Raw genomic sequence first — 16,122 nt, 5'->3', positions numbered from 1 at the left:
AAAATTGTTTAGATTGAGAATGAGTTCCTGTCAGGACCATCTTATCTTCTTTATCCATGGGAATAGACTCTTCACCATCTATCTGACCACTTCCATTTCCATGTCCACTATTCCTTCATAGCTAATGCCACTGCCATGTTTGAAAGCATTCCTTCTTTTCCATAAGCTCTACATGATGATGGCTGGCATAACTTTATAGATGCTCTTCAGTTTGTGTGTTGCCTCCTGTTTCCACCAAGCAATGGTGAGTTGTTTTAGAGGCATCCCCTCTATGTTTATGGAGCAAAATTAGCAAAAAACCTCCATAGCTTAGTAGCGATGGGGGCTGTTAGAAATAAATGGGTTGTTGTTTCCTCCCCCTTCTAATCACAACACCAACATCCAGAAACTATGTTAATTTTCATCCTTTTCAAGTTATCATGTGTGAAAATTCTTCTCTTCCACACTCTTCACAAGAAAAAGTTGATCTTAAATTGTAACCTTCTGTTCCATATTAATTCATAGTCCCTCATTTGTTCATGTTTACTTCTCATCAGCTCCCAAGATGACTCCACATTGAATTTACCCTGTGAGTTTGCCATCCACCATGCTACATCATTTCCAAGCTGTATATTTGGTGGTGAGATGCTCTCCATGATGTAATCTGTCATCTCTGTTGACAGATAACTGTAGCAGTTTTTATCTATTCCACCTCTCATTTGCGCTAAATTCTTTGACCTCGACCTCTTCCTTTTTTGCCCCTTCTTCAATGTGATATAATGTTCCTTGTTTAGTCCAGTTGTCAAACCAGAAACTAGAGTTACCAGACTTAACTTGCCACCAAATTTCCTATTCTACCTCTTCCCTGATTGCTTTCATTCTCCTCCACACATGTGAAATCCCATATCCCTGAGCTAGGATATGATGGTATTTCTTGCAATATTTGTTCCACATATGTGCTGCCCATATTGAGTTTGTGGATGTTCTGAAATTCCACCAGAGCTTAGCAATGAGTGCCTTTGAGACATCATGTAGTGATCTCCACCCCAAACCTCCTTCCTTTTTTGGATAACACATTTTATCCCATGCCACCCAATGTGTGTCCTTAGCCCCTGTTGTGTTAGCCCAAAAGAATTTTGCAAAACTTCTATGCAGCTGGTTAATGACCCCAGCTGTTGGGTTCATGGCTGATAAAATATATATTGGCATAGATTGTAACAACTGTGCTATCAAGACATGCCTGCCTCCTAAAGATAGTAGTCTGTTTTGCCAAGAACCGATTCTCTTAATCAATTTTTAATCAAAGCCTCATAGTGGTATCTGTTCTTCCTTCCATAGAAAATGGGGCAACCCAGATAAGTAAATGGAAAAAAACATTGCTTAATACTTGTAATTATTGTTATTTGCCTGCAAACTCTACCTGGTACTTTCTCATGCAAGTAAACAAGACTTTTGCCCAGATTAACCATCTGTCTAGACATCCTTTCATAGCCTCTTAACACCTTCATCATCTTTTTCATGGAGTTAGGATGTGCTCAATAAAACAAAATAGTGTCATCTGCATAAAACAAGTGATTAATCGCTGGTGTAACACCCCGTATTCTACGTGTATGTAACAGCCCATATTCTACGTGTATGTAACAGCCCGTATTATGCATATGCTTGTTCTATTCTTGTGATACTTGACATAGCCTTATAGTATAGGCGAGGGACTATGTTTCTTATATGATTAACGTTGGTTTAAACTAGCTCGGAAGGTGATGTGATGCCTTGCACGTTTCAGCTTGTGTACTGCAGGTTAACTCCAACAGGAGTAATTAAACTCGAGACAGTAAGGTAGTAATTGAGCTTAAAGTTGAAAGTTAAGTGCTAAGTTAAAGAAAAAGGAATTAATATTTAGGAAATGGAATAAAATAAGTGAGATGTTTGGTTGACTTAACTAAGCTAGGAGGTGACAAGTAGGTGTATCACCTACTTTGACTTATTGACCAGTCAAAAGGACCAAGTAGGTGCATCACCTACTTGAGCTATATGGATCTAGTTAAAAAAGAAAAGGTTTATGGATCAGATTTGGGCCTATGCTAATGGACTCACTTGAGGCCCAAATTAAGTTATATTAAAGGAAAATGAAACTAAAGTCCAGCAGCAAAATCTGCCAAGGCCCAATATATTTATGCCCAAGTGAAAGCAAGTAGGTGCATCACCTAGTTTGACCTTTTGAGCTGCTTGATGTACTTAAGCAGGTGCATCACCTACTTGACCAATTAGTGGCTGAAAATGGACCAAAAAAAGGAGGTTCTAGAGGATATTCTTAAAGGTGAAGAAAACTCAGTATAAGATATATTGGATGCTATTGACACTCATTTTTAACACAGCTTATTGAGAATTAACTCTAGCTCTCTCTCTCTCTTTTCTCTTAAGGATTAAAACAGCAGCCTTAAAGTTCCTTCTAGGGTTCTTGAAGAAACCCTCATATCTGCAAACCAAGGTAAGAGAAATACTTATGGATTTAGCTTAGTTCTTCCATGGACGACTAGAAAACATGTTATTTATGCTCAATTATAAGTAGAAGGCAAAAGTTCCCACAAGCTACTGCTCACTTTCCTTAATTATTAAGATAATTTTCTCTTCTTCTTTGGTTTAAGTGTGAAGGTAAGTTCAAGTTCCAGAGGAATTCAAGTTATAAGTAAAAGTTGCAGAAATTGAGGTAAGGTGACTGCTCCATTTTCTTCCTCCTTATGTATGAGTTTGAGTGAAGAATTATGGGTGTGGTGTCATAAAGAACTCAAGGGGGTGGTGAGTTCAATAATTGGTTATATGATAAAGAATATTTGAGACTGTTTTATGTGTATTGTTGTTGGTGCAGCTTGGGTAATCTTGGAAAAGGATATATAATGTATGTATTGGGCAGAGAAGGAGGGTGTGATGATACACATTATTTTTAGGGTTGTATGGGCTCATTATCCGTCAATGTTAGCTACTGTTTTACGGGGATCACAGTGTGATAGCTGCAAATTTTAGTTTATCATGACTTATATTGTAGATTAAAACCTATAAGGGGAGGTTGAATCGTGATAGTTCTATTGGTCAGAGGATAAGGTATCTAAGGCTATTCTATTTCCTATTTCTGTGGCCTGAATCCAACACTTGCATTACAAAAAGTAATCTTTCTAAGTGTCCTTGGTAGTGACTGATCCATAGTTGCAGTTCCTACTCCCTAGAGCAGTAAAGTGAGTACTCTAATATGAGTTTGTTACAAAATGTACGTGCTTACTCTACCAAGTATTAGCATGCAAGGTTTAAACTTGTTTCATCGTCAAAGTACCCTTGGCACGTATTTCCCTTATATAAATCAAAATGATCCTAGATTACACATGGTACATATGTTTATATGTTGGATATACAATCTGCCCATATCATGCCAACTTGCTTTAATTATCTATATATATGTCATGTTTTCACATGTTCATATGTTCCCTTTATTGGTTATTACTCCCATTGTGTTAGACTATAATGTTACCTGACAAGATCCCTCCTTGCTCTATTGTACATTTTATATGTACTTACTTGGAATATGTATCCGTCCTAAAGTTGAAGCTATCGACGTTCTCCCTTGGTTCCACATTGACATATATGTTGTATTTGATATTAGTTAGTGAGTATTTGGCTATCATATAGAGTTCAAATCTCTTGGCTGAATGTTAAATGTCTTCACTTGATATGTGCTTCAATTTGAGATGTCAAAATGCTTACTGAGTTATATAAGCTCCTAAGTATTACATGTTCATGTCACATTTGCTTCCCATGTCATTGTTATTATCGTAAGTCCATATTCTTATGTCTTCTACTACTGGTCCATAGTTCCAAATCTCAACAATGATTATGACCACCAAAACAACAATCTCAAAAGAGTTATGAGCATCAAAAGAACAATCTCAAAAGAGTTATGAACATCAAAACAACAATCTCAAAGATTAAAGAATCTAAGTGAAGCAATCTGTATAATTATGGGTGGCAGCCTAGGGGAAAATGCCTAGTATGGGTCAATCCCAATTGGTATAGAAGGGTGGGAGCTCAGGGGCGAAAGCCTAGCGTGGGCTGAACCCAATTTGTACAAAAGGGTGGCAAGTCTGGGAGAAAGCCTAGCATCGGCCGATCCCAATTTGTGGAATTATGAGGACAGCATCCCAGGGGTCAAAATGCCTAGCATGGGTCATCCTCTTCTACCACTGATCAGTTGGTCATTTGTATCGTATGTCTTATAAATATTATAATGCAAAGAAAAGTAAAGAAAAGAATGTAACATACACGATTCTTCAATTATAAAGCAAAGGTGGTTTCGAATCCTTATCTATTGGTATTTGGTTTCACTTGAGCTCACATTTTACATATGGTTGTATTATGCCTTACATATTCAGTACATTCTTTCGTACTGACGTCCTTTGTTGGGGATGCTGAATTTCATGCCGCAGGTACAGGTACTCAACTAGTAGATCTCCCCAATAGAAGCACATGATACGCAGTAGTTTTTGGCGAGCTCCAGGTTGATTTGGGGCTTTGCCGAGTCTTTACTATGCGTAGTTCATAGGAGTACAGTCATGGATTCCAGTAGAGGCTTTGTAGACATTGTGAAGCTATCATTTGATTTTATAGTTTCACTTGTCACATGTATCGGTTCAGCTAGTCAGCATGTGTTGTATATGAAGCTTCTCATTAGTAAATATATCTTCATAGTAGTAGTTTACTTTCTCATCATAGGTGACTTTTTAAGCATGTGTTCATATGGTACTTGTCCACCTCACCTAGGGTTGGGGTGTGACAAAAGTGGTATTAGAGCAGTTCATCCTAGGGAATCTACAAAGCCGTATTTGGTAGAGCCTTACTTATGAATGTGCTGTGCGCCACATTTATAATTAGGGTTCTGCTTGGACATTTAGTAAAAGTTACCCTTCTTCGTAAACCAGCTCGTGCGATAGAGCGAAGTTAAGAAATCAATTTCCACTTTCACCTGTTCATACTATTCATATTATGCTTACGATGGTTAAGGTTAATGGTAGCTAGAATGTCAACATGTAATCTACAGAAAAGGATCTGAAGTTATCAAAATTTAGACTACATTGAGCTCATTTTATTCGACCGTCCCACTCCACAACGTATGTAAAGGCTTTTATGTAATATGCATTTTAAGTTGCATTTTTACCGTTTGTATAACGTTGGTTCAAATGAGAAAAATATAGTATGGTTATCCATATGCTTAAAAATGATGGGTTATCTAGTTACATTTATGAGTTGTAGCATTTCTAAGCACATCTTCTTAGGAGGATGTATTCATCTCTTGGGTTCTATATTTCCTCCATATTTATAAGATATATTCCTATAGAGGACACTTGTTAAGAGTCTATGATATACATAGAATTTTCAGCATTACACATGTTCTCAAAATTGATGTTGTTAAACCAGTTTTGTTTTTCAGAAGAAGGCATTGGCACAATCTGATAGGTGGATGTATCAGTGCAATAGTGTTACTATAGATACCCCTAATTGGCTGACAAGGCCCAAATTCTCACCATATATCATCCCGAATATGTTAATATTTGGCTTTTATATGGTATGTGTCAACAACCCTGAATAAGTACTAATAACATTTGTATTCTTTTCATGGTTATAAAACTTATGGATAAGTGAGCCAATTTCTGCAAATTATATATGTATGGTAGTTTCTATTATGATTTATATTTTGGCTATGGAGGATTAGTATGCGACTAAAGGGCTTAACAAAAGGAAAAAATTGATTGGTTAGACCTAAGTTGTGATTAGTCAGGTTGTACATAGTGGGATTAGAGTACATGAAGCTACTAGGTTTGATTAAAAAGTACTTGTCAGATAGGAAGCATGTGAGAATGAAGCTTAAATTATACGGGCCGAATATGTACGTAGAGCTTCTCATTAGAAAGAGATGGGATATGTCAAATTCTCTAAACATAGGAGTAGGGGTGATATGAGGATGCTATAGAGGAGTGAGATAGGTGATTATGAAAGAGAGGTTGCTAAGTGTATGAGGCAATAAAAGGGTATCAACTCTTCAATCCTAACGAGTTATAATGGCGCACCCAGGAACAACTTTGTGAACCTTTGTTAGATAGAGAAGTCATTTTAGTATTGATTCAAGACTTGATATTTGGTCCTGATAACAACAACAAAAAAAGAGGGGGACAAAAAGGTTACCTATATAGAAGATACATGGACCTAGTTCATCTAAATCATTAGTACAAAAGAGAAGCAGAGCATTATTCACATGTATAGACTTCCATCAATTTGAATAGAGCTACTATATGGTTCATTTAATATATGCCTGCAGTAATTCGTCAGTCATAGTCCAGTTAAGGGAGAGGAAAAATTGATCATATGCTAGTTGTTATTATTTGCTATCTTGAAAGGGAAAAGAGTCGGAGCACCCTCACTTGTTTTTAAAAAAAATCTATTAGTATGGCCAGGCCTATCTAGTTAAGCCCAAAGGGGCTAACTCTAAGATTTTATGAATCATGATATAACTTTATAGGTACCTGACATTTACATGTTATTAGAGTTTATGTTTTATGGTGCATTCAAGCTTCCCCATTTATTTTCTATTTCGATCTTCAAAGGGCACCAGGCATTGAGCGTGATATAACATAAGCTAGTAATGAAGGCAAAGTTGACCTCGGCCTCCTACTCTAAAAGATGAACTATTGAGGATTTTCTTTTCTATTTTGACTGTAGTATTTATATTGACCTAGACGGAAGCCAAATCCCAATAGCAGAACACCTATAAGAATTCTTAGGAGATTGAAGAGAGTAGATGGGGAAATCAATTGTATGTGTTTAGGTGAGTAAGGAATATGAGAAGAACTATCCCACCTGTGACTTAAAGCTTAAGACAGTGTGTTTGCCCTTATTATGGTAGAGTGGTTCTATAAGACATCTCGTAGTTTCCAAAGATGGGTTGTTATATAATTATACATGCTGCATGTTCTATAACTTATCTATTTGTATGTCATTTGCCCTTTATGGTACTTTCTCATAGGTTACCTAATGTCATAGAATGCCTACATGTAAATGTTATCCGCTTCAGAGCACCCTTGTTTATTGTTATATGTTTTCATAGGACCTTTTCCTTACATGTTATTTATTGCACTGGTTACTTTGTCATAGAATGCTTACATGTAAATGTTATCCGCTTTAGAGCACCCTTGTTTATTGTTATATGTTTTCATAGGACCTTTTCCTTACATGTTATTTATTGCACTAGTTACTTTCCACATGTCACTTGTCCATATGTGTGGGTACTGCATGCTAATTGATAATATGCTATGAGCAAAATTAGTGCTCATGGGTTATATGACTCGCATATCACTTGTTTACACGTCGTAGGTATCATAAACCATTTCTATGTATATTACATACCTCGTAGCCTACTTGCTTAAACATTAGTGTGGGTACTGCATGCTAATTGATAATATGCTATGAGCAAAATTAGTGCTCATGGGTTATATGACTCGCATATCACTTGTTTACACGTCGTAGGTATCATAAACCATTTCTATGTATATTACATACCTCGTAGCCTACTTGCTTAAACATTACAGGCCTTATAGCATTTCTAGCCATGCGTCATCTGTTCACTTGCTCATATTTCATAAGTGTACTTATTGACATGTTAGGTTCACCAATCCATGCGATATAACGCACTTGATCAATGTGATTTGTGTTCTGTAGTTCATATTTCATATAGTCTACTTGCTTACGTATTATATATTTTGTAGCTTTAGTACTCATGCATCAAGTGCTCATCTAGTCCATTTCCTACATTCCTTATAGTTCATTCGCTCACACGCTACCCTATGAACCATATGCGTGTGTACACCATATATTTCTATAGCTTAATGCCCATATACTATGCGCTCCATTTTGTGCTAATCTTCCTATGTGTTATACCCAATGTGACTTATTTATTTGTACACTATGCCCCTCTGTGATTATTGACTTGAGTTTTGAACATTGTGGGAAAACATTTCCTTGTATCATTATGTAGTGAAGATTTTGACCAGAAAAGGTTGGGCATATATGTAAATTTCATCAAAACCATAGATATTTACTTAGCATAATGCCTTATTCGAAGGTGCATCATAAAACTTCAGATTTTATATTAACATCTATGTGTTCTTATAAGTCCCACCTTTGAAAAATGTCATGAGATAAAAGAGAAGGGAAAGTAGAGCCCCGATAGGTTAGGCCTATGCTTTTGTGTTCGTTCCATATACAAAAAAATGGGAGATACTATAGTTATTCTTGATTGTTAAGGCTCGGAAGCTAAGCTCAAAAGGTTTATTGTGAAAGGAATATAATATAACATAAGTTACTTGGGAATAGAAGATGGTAGAGATCCTAAATGCCCCTCCTCATTCTAAACATGTACATAAGGAACTGAGATCATGTGGTCCCCTTATATGATCATAAATTCTACTAGCAGTTGTTCATTTTATATGTCATTTGCATAACTTGTGTTTAGGTATATTAAAGTCCTTATTTGTATGAATTCTACTTGAGTATCTTTAGTGAATTACATAGTCAAGAAAGGGGTTGATTTGTCATATTATTATTTCATGAACCATATCTATTGATACGTCATAGCTAGACTTGTCTATACGTGTTTTAGTTTAGTCTACGTATTTTGGATAGTCCTATTTACAGAGGGAACTCTCGCAAATGTCCAAATGAAATTCCAAGGTTAATCAAACTATCAATTTAACGTATCATTCGAGGACGAATGATCATAAGGGGGGAAGATGTAATACCCCATATTCTACGTGTATGTAACAGCCCATATTATGCATATGCTTGTTCTATTCTTGTGATACTTGACATAGCCTTACAGTATACGCGAGGGACCATGTTTCCTATATGATTAGCGTTGGTTTAAACTAGCTCGGAAGGTGATGTGATGCCTTGCACGTTTCAGCATGTGTACTGCAAGTTAACTCCAACGGGAGTATTTAAACTTGATAGTAAGGTGGTAATTGAGCTTAAAGTTGAAAGTTAAGTGCTAAGTTAAAAGAAAAAGGGATTAATATTTATAAAATGGAATAAAATAAGTGAGTTGTTTGCTTGACTTAACTAAGCTAGTAGGTGACAAGTAGGTGCATCACCTACTTTGACTTATTGACCAGTCAAAATGACTAACTAGGTGCATCACCTACTTGAGATATATGGATCTAGTTAAAAAGGCCAAGGTTTATGGATCAGATCTGGGCCTATGCTAATGGACTCACTTGAGGCCCAAATTAAGTTAAATAAAAGGAAAATGAAACTAAAGCCCAGCAGCAAAATCTGCCAAGGCCTAATATATTTAAGCCCAAGTAAAAGAAAGTAGGTGTATCATCTAGTTTGACCTTTTAAGCTGCTTGATGTACATAAGCAGGTGCATCACCTACTTGACCAATTAGTGGCTGAAAATGGACCAAAAAAGAGAGGTTCTAGAGTATATTCTTAAAGGTGAAGAAAGCTCAATATAAGATATATTGGCTGTTATTCTCACTCATTTTTAACACACAATATTGAGAATTAACTCCAGCTCTTTTCTCTTTTCTCTTAAGGATTAAAACAGCAACCTTAAAGTTCCTTCAAGGGGTTCTTGAAGAAACCCTCATACCTGCAAACCAAGGTAAAAGAAACACTTATGGATTTAGCTTAATTCTCCGATGGAATACTAGAAAACATGTTATTCATGCTCAATTATAAGTAGAAGGCAGAAGTTCTCACTATCTACTGCTTACTTTCCTTAATTATTAAGATAATTTTCTCTTCTTCTTTGGTTTAAGTGTGAAGGGAAGTTGACGTTCTAGAGGAATTCAAGTTATACGGAAAAGTTGCAGAAATTAAGGTAAGGTGACTGCTCCATTTTCTTCCTCCTTATGTATGAGTTTGAGTGAAGAATTATGGGTGTGCTGTCATAAAGAACTCAAGGGGGGTGGTGAGTTCAATAATTGGTTGTATGATAAAGAATATTTGAGGCTATTTTATGTGTATTGTTGTTGGTAGTGACTTATCCATAGTTGCAGTTCCTACTCCCTAGAGCAGTAAAGTGAGTACTCTAATATGAGTTTGTTACTAAATGTACGTGCTTACTCTACCAAGTATTAGCATGCAAGGTTTAAATTTGTTTCATCGTCAAAGTATCCTTAGCACGTATTTCCCTTATATAAATCAAAATGATCCTAGATTACACATGGTACATATGTTTATATGTTGGATATACAATATGCCCATATCATGCCAACTTGCTTTAATTATCTATATATATGTCATCTTTTCACATGCTCATATGTTCCCTTTATTGGTTATTACTCCCATTATGTTAGACTATAATGTTACCTGACAAGTTCCCTCATTGCTCTATTGTACATGTACTAACTTAGAATATGTATCCATCCTAAATTTGAAGCTGCCGACATTCTCCCTTGGTTCCACGTTAACATATACATTGTATTTGATATTAGTTGGTGAGTATTTGGCCATCATATAGAGTTCAAATCTTTTGGCTGAATGTGAAATGTCTTCACTTGATATGTGCTTCAATTTGAGATGTTAAAATGTTTACTGAGTCATCATATAAGCTCCTAAGTATTACACGTTAATGTCACATTTGCTTTCTATGTCATTGTTATTATCGTAAGTCCATATTCATATGTCTTCTACTACTGGTCCATAGTTCCAAATCTCAACAATGATTATGACCACCAAAACAACAATCTCAAAAGAGTTATGAGCATCAAAAGAACAATCTCGAAAGAGTTATGAACATCAAAACAACAATCTCAAAGATTAAAGAATCTAAGTGAAGCAATCTGTATAATTATGGGTGGCAGCCCAGGGGAAATGCCTAGCATGGATCGATCCCAATTGGTATAGAAGGGTGGGAGCTCAGGGGCGAAAGCCTAGAATGGGCCGATCCCAATTGGTATAAGAGGGTGGAAACTTAGGGGCAAAAGCCTAGCATGGGCCGATCCAAATTTGTGGAATTATGAGGATAGCATCACAGGGGTTAAAATGTCTAGCATGGGTCATCCTCTTCTACCGCTGATCAGCTGGTCATTTGTATCATATGTCTTATAAATATTATAATGCAAAGAAAAGTAAAGAAAAGAATGTAACATACACGATTCCACAAGTATAAAGCTAAGGTGGTCTCTAATCCTTTATCTATTAGTATTTGGTTTCACTTAAGCTTTCATTTTACATATGGTTGTATTATGCCTTACATATTCAGTACATTATTTCGTACTAACGTCCCTTGTTAGGGACTATGCAGGTACAAGTACTCAACTAGTAGATCTCCCCAATAGAAGCACATGATACCCAGCGGTTGTTGGTGAGCTCTAGGTTGATTCGGGGCTTTGCCGAGTCTTTACTATGCGTAGTCCATAGTGGTACAATCATGGATTCCAGTAGAGGCTTTGTAGACATTGTAAAGCTATCATCTGAATTTATAGTTTCATTTGTCACATGTATTGGTTCAGCTAGTCAATATGTGTTGTATATTGAAGTTTCTCATTAGTAAATATATCTGCATAGTAGTAGTTTACTTTTTCATCATAAGTGACTTGTAAAGCATGTGTTCATATGGTACTTGTTCACCTCACCTAGGGTTGGAGTGTGACATCTGGACTCCACTTTGGTACCCCAAATCCTTTAAAATATTGATCCGTGAACAAATGGTTGAGATTTCTAGCTAACACGTCTGCTGCAATGATAAAAAAAAAGTTGGTGATATTGGGTCACCTTGTTTTAATCCCATTGTTGAATGGAAAAAAGCCAAATGTTTGGCCATTCATGATCATTGAATACCAATTGTTAGAAACTAGCCTCACCACCATGTCTATTATTCTCTGTGAGAAGCAAAAACTTCTTAACACCTTAATGAGGAAAATCGATGACACTCCATCATATGCCTTAGCCATATCCAACTTCACCACCATATTATGAAACTTATTTCTTTTGTTAATGTCTCTGATAATCTCCTGAGCCAAAAGGACATTTTCAGTGATACTCTCCTTTTTACAAATCCTACTTGATTCTGTGAGATTATATCAGGAGCATTGTCACCAATCTTTCATATACCAGTCTTGATATAATATTATTGGTGAAAGTACTTAAATTAATAGGTCTCAGATCACCAAAGTTATTAACCACTTCTTTTTTGGGGATTAGTATTAGGTTGGTATGAGTAATAAATCTTGGTAGCTCCTATGCACATAAAAAAGCTCTTACCATGTTACTAATATCCTCCTTTACAATGTCTCAGCATTGGAAAAACTACCTAGAGAAACCATCTGGACCACTTGCACTGTCCCCATTTAGGGCAAAGACCACCCCTTTAATATCTTCTTCTGATGGTATTTTTCGTATCACTTGATTTTGCTCATCTGAGATTAATTTAGGAATGTTATTCAGCATTGAATAATCAGTGGGAGCATTACTCTCCATAAATTAATATTTAGAAACATTTACTGCCTCTTCTCCAATATTTTGAGTTGAATTAATTATATATCCCTACCTAGATTTTATTGCTGAAATCTACAACTTTCTCCTTCTTCCCGTTACATATTCATGGAGGAACTTTGTATTCCTATCCCCATCCTGGAACTATCTCATCCCAGCCTTTTGCTTCCAGTAATATTCTTCTAAGTGCAAATATCTTTTCAGTTTTGCTTCAACTTTTTTTAATAAAATTATGTTCTCTTCTGTTGGATTTATTTCCAGTTGAGTCTCTTTTGCCCTCACTATCTTCTAAAGTTGCTCCATGTTGGAAAATATTTCCAAATGTTGTTCTGCTCCACTACACCAAAGATGCCTTGACCCTTTTTAGTTTGATGTGGACAACACTAAAGGGTGATCATGTATCCTCCTTCTCCCACACTTCTTCCACAACTTTCTGAAAACTGTTGTGCTTAGTCCAGAAATTTAAGAATCTGAAAGGCTTTACAACATGTTCTTGAGTTGTGTTGCAAGTAACATGTAGGGGAGTATGATCTGACCCTTCTCTGATCAAATGGTGTACTTCACTATCTTGTAATACATTCATGAACTCATTGTTTCCAAAGACCCTATCAAGTCGTTTGAATATACAATCATGTTTTATTCTCACATTCCACCATGTATAGCAACTTCCTTTGAACTTTATTTCATTTAATGCACATCCATTTATTCATTGAACAAAATCTTCTCCTCAGTCTGAGTAACTGGCAGTCCTCCTAGTTTCTCTGAATCATCAACTATGGTATTGAAGTCTCCTTCTACCAACCAACGACAATTAGTGTAGTTTTCCATATCCTTCAAATCTTCCCACAACTCTAATCTTTCCAGAGCGCTGCATCTAGCATAAACTGTAGTAATCTTGAAGAGTTTATTGTTATGTTTATGCTTGAAAGAAACAGTAAGTTGTTGTATTGTATCATTATAGTTTTGTTCCTCCCATTCCTCATCCCAAAAACACCCAAATCTTGGATGAGCAATTGACTTTGGCATGCTGCTTACCAAGCCTTATCGTAAATCTGCCAATATCTTCTGGATTTTGAAAGGCTCTAAAAGAGCAATATATGAGCAGTGATGTTTTCCATTTAGAACCAATATTCTCTCAAAAGAGTTCAGAGATTTTACTGACTCGATATTCCAAAGTAGAACTTTTCTTATCATTGACTATGATCTACATGCCTACTCTTTCTATTCCTTGTATTGACATAAGTCAGGCCTGCATTGTTGTATCTATTCACCCTAAGTCTTTCTTTTATTTGCTCTATTTGTCTAGGTGGCAGATCTCCATCCATGCTGATTTGTTTTATAATAGAATCCATTGTGTCCTCCTCTTCTCTGTCTTGTTTTTCATGCAGTTCCTGTTGGTTTTGTTTACTCCTCTTGATAGTCTCTAAAGATGAATGTGATGTTGTAGTGACTCCCTTTAAAGTAACCTGTATTTCCTTTGTTGGTGCTGATGTATTAACCTCACATTGAAGATACCTTTTCTGATGCTCCTATATTGATGGCCTTCTCTTCCTGAGTTGCAGTAATCATTTTCTCCCCCTTATATTTTTGTGTGTCCACACTGCCAATAAAAATTGTAGCTGGGATCCTTGCAATATTCCTAACTCTCATGTGCAAGTTCCTCCTCTGTGCATTGTTTCAAAGGATCCTGTCACACTACCTTCTCCTCCTGCTTCAATATTTTATGTTGATCTTTGCAATACTGCTTCTGATTCCTTGACCTCTGCTACCCTTGAATTTGTAAGTCCTTGCTCATTGATGTTTTCTTGTGAGGGCTGTATTTATTCCACTAAAGCCCCAAACTGATTTTTTGTAGTTACATTTGTGTGCATCTCCTGTTGTGATTTTTGATTCCAAATTTGTTCTAGTTTTCTCCTTTGGTTGTAATATTTTCTTCTATGGCCATATCTTCTTCTCTGTTTCGTAATTTCCAGCTCTTCTTTCCTCCTCCCCTGCTCATTTCTTTGTCTATCATTTTCTTCTTTCTTGTTGATTTTTCTTCTCTTCCTTCCCCTATATGACTTGATTCTCCCCTCTCAAAATTTCTTGCATGTTCATTTCCTTTACTCAACTCATTTTCGTCTTGTGGATACAACTTTGGGTTAATGATATAACACTCCTTCTCATTATGTCCCTGTAATCTACATGTTTTGCAATATTTTGGAACATAGTCATAGTTAATTGTCACCCATTTTTCCATGATCTCCCCTGATTTTCTCCTCATTCCAATGTTAATTATTTTTGGGAATTCTCCTAGCAGATCCACCTCCACCTTTACCCTAGCGCAACTTAGCCTAGTTTTGTTTTGGGTAGCCATATCTAGTTGTAATAGTCTCCCCACTATTGCTGTCTTTGAGAAAATTGTCTCCTTGCAAAAAAAGTTTGGAGAAAGGGATGGGAAAGAAATTCATGCTAATGTTTTGGTTGTTTCCTCCTCTTGGTCTAATAAGGGATCCCATTTCAGTGTCCTCATTAGGTATGACCAATAGCTATGTGTTATGTAAAATTGGGGATTTCATAGCAGATGTGTATAGTCTTCCAGCAACGATGCCCGTATCAATACATACATGTTGATAAGTAACCCAATGTTTACTTCTCTCTTGAGTTCGCATTGTTTTGGTATTAATTTTCTTAGTTCTTGCATGTCTGGCCAACCAAAAGAGAATTTTCCCATCACTGCATATTGTAAATTTTCGTTAAGAATCATCTGCTGGACCTCCTCCTACTCCCAAACTATCTTTGGTTCCCCATGCAAATATGTTATAGGTTTTCTTCGTATGGCTTGATATGGTGTTGTAGGTGCCGTGACAGTGTCTGCGTATGAAATTTTCTTAATTGCTGCAATTATTAGGGTCTCACCAACCTCCCTTGGTGGAGGTTGGCCGGTGGCCATGGCCATAAGGTGGCGTAATGGACGTAGGCAAATTTTCAGTTTTTGTAGACGACGGCGGCTCTGATCACTTCAATGAAGTAGAAGTCTTCTACACTCCTGTAGATTACACTAATAAATAAATAATATACTAAATATTTTTTTCTACATATATTTAACACATGCACCAAAATAAATAAATAGTAATAATATAGTGATGATTAGGGTTGGGCGTTCGGCCAGGTCGGATCGGGTTGGTTTATGATATTCGGATAATTTTTTTGCTTTCGATTTGGTGAAAATGTAAATCAAAACCAAATTGAAATAAGTTCGATTTGGCTCGATTTTTGCAATTTTTTTTTTTTCGATCTATGAGATTACATTAGATATGTTGTTATGAACATATTCACCTCCTTATAAAATTTCAAATACGGTGTGATTTGATCTCTGATTGAATGTATACAATAATTAGATGATTTTAAAATATTTAGTACCTCATTACTTGTTATACATCTTTAGATTTAGATGTTATACTCTCATGTTCAGTTAAAACATTTCCAAATAAGCATACAAGGTCTCTGTCTCTGAATGTGAGAGACAAGAGTTGTCAACAAGTGGTGTGCTAGTCATGAATACATCGATGGCGACGACCTATGGTGTTCGTAAGTCATGATAATGACGGTGGATAACGGGGATGA

This window comes from Solanum tuberosum, unplaced genomic scaffold (assembly GCF_000226075.1).
Source record: "Solanum tuberosum cultivar DM 1-3 516 R44 unplaced genomic scaffold, SolTub_3.0 scf00231, whole genome shotgun sequence".
In the NCBI taxonomy this organism is placed as follows: domain Eukaryota; kingdom Viridiplantae; phylum Streptophyta; class Magnoliopsida; order Solanales; family Solanaceae; genus Solanum; species Solanum tuberosum.
This window is presented reverse-complemented; position numbering follows the sequence as displayed.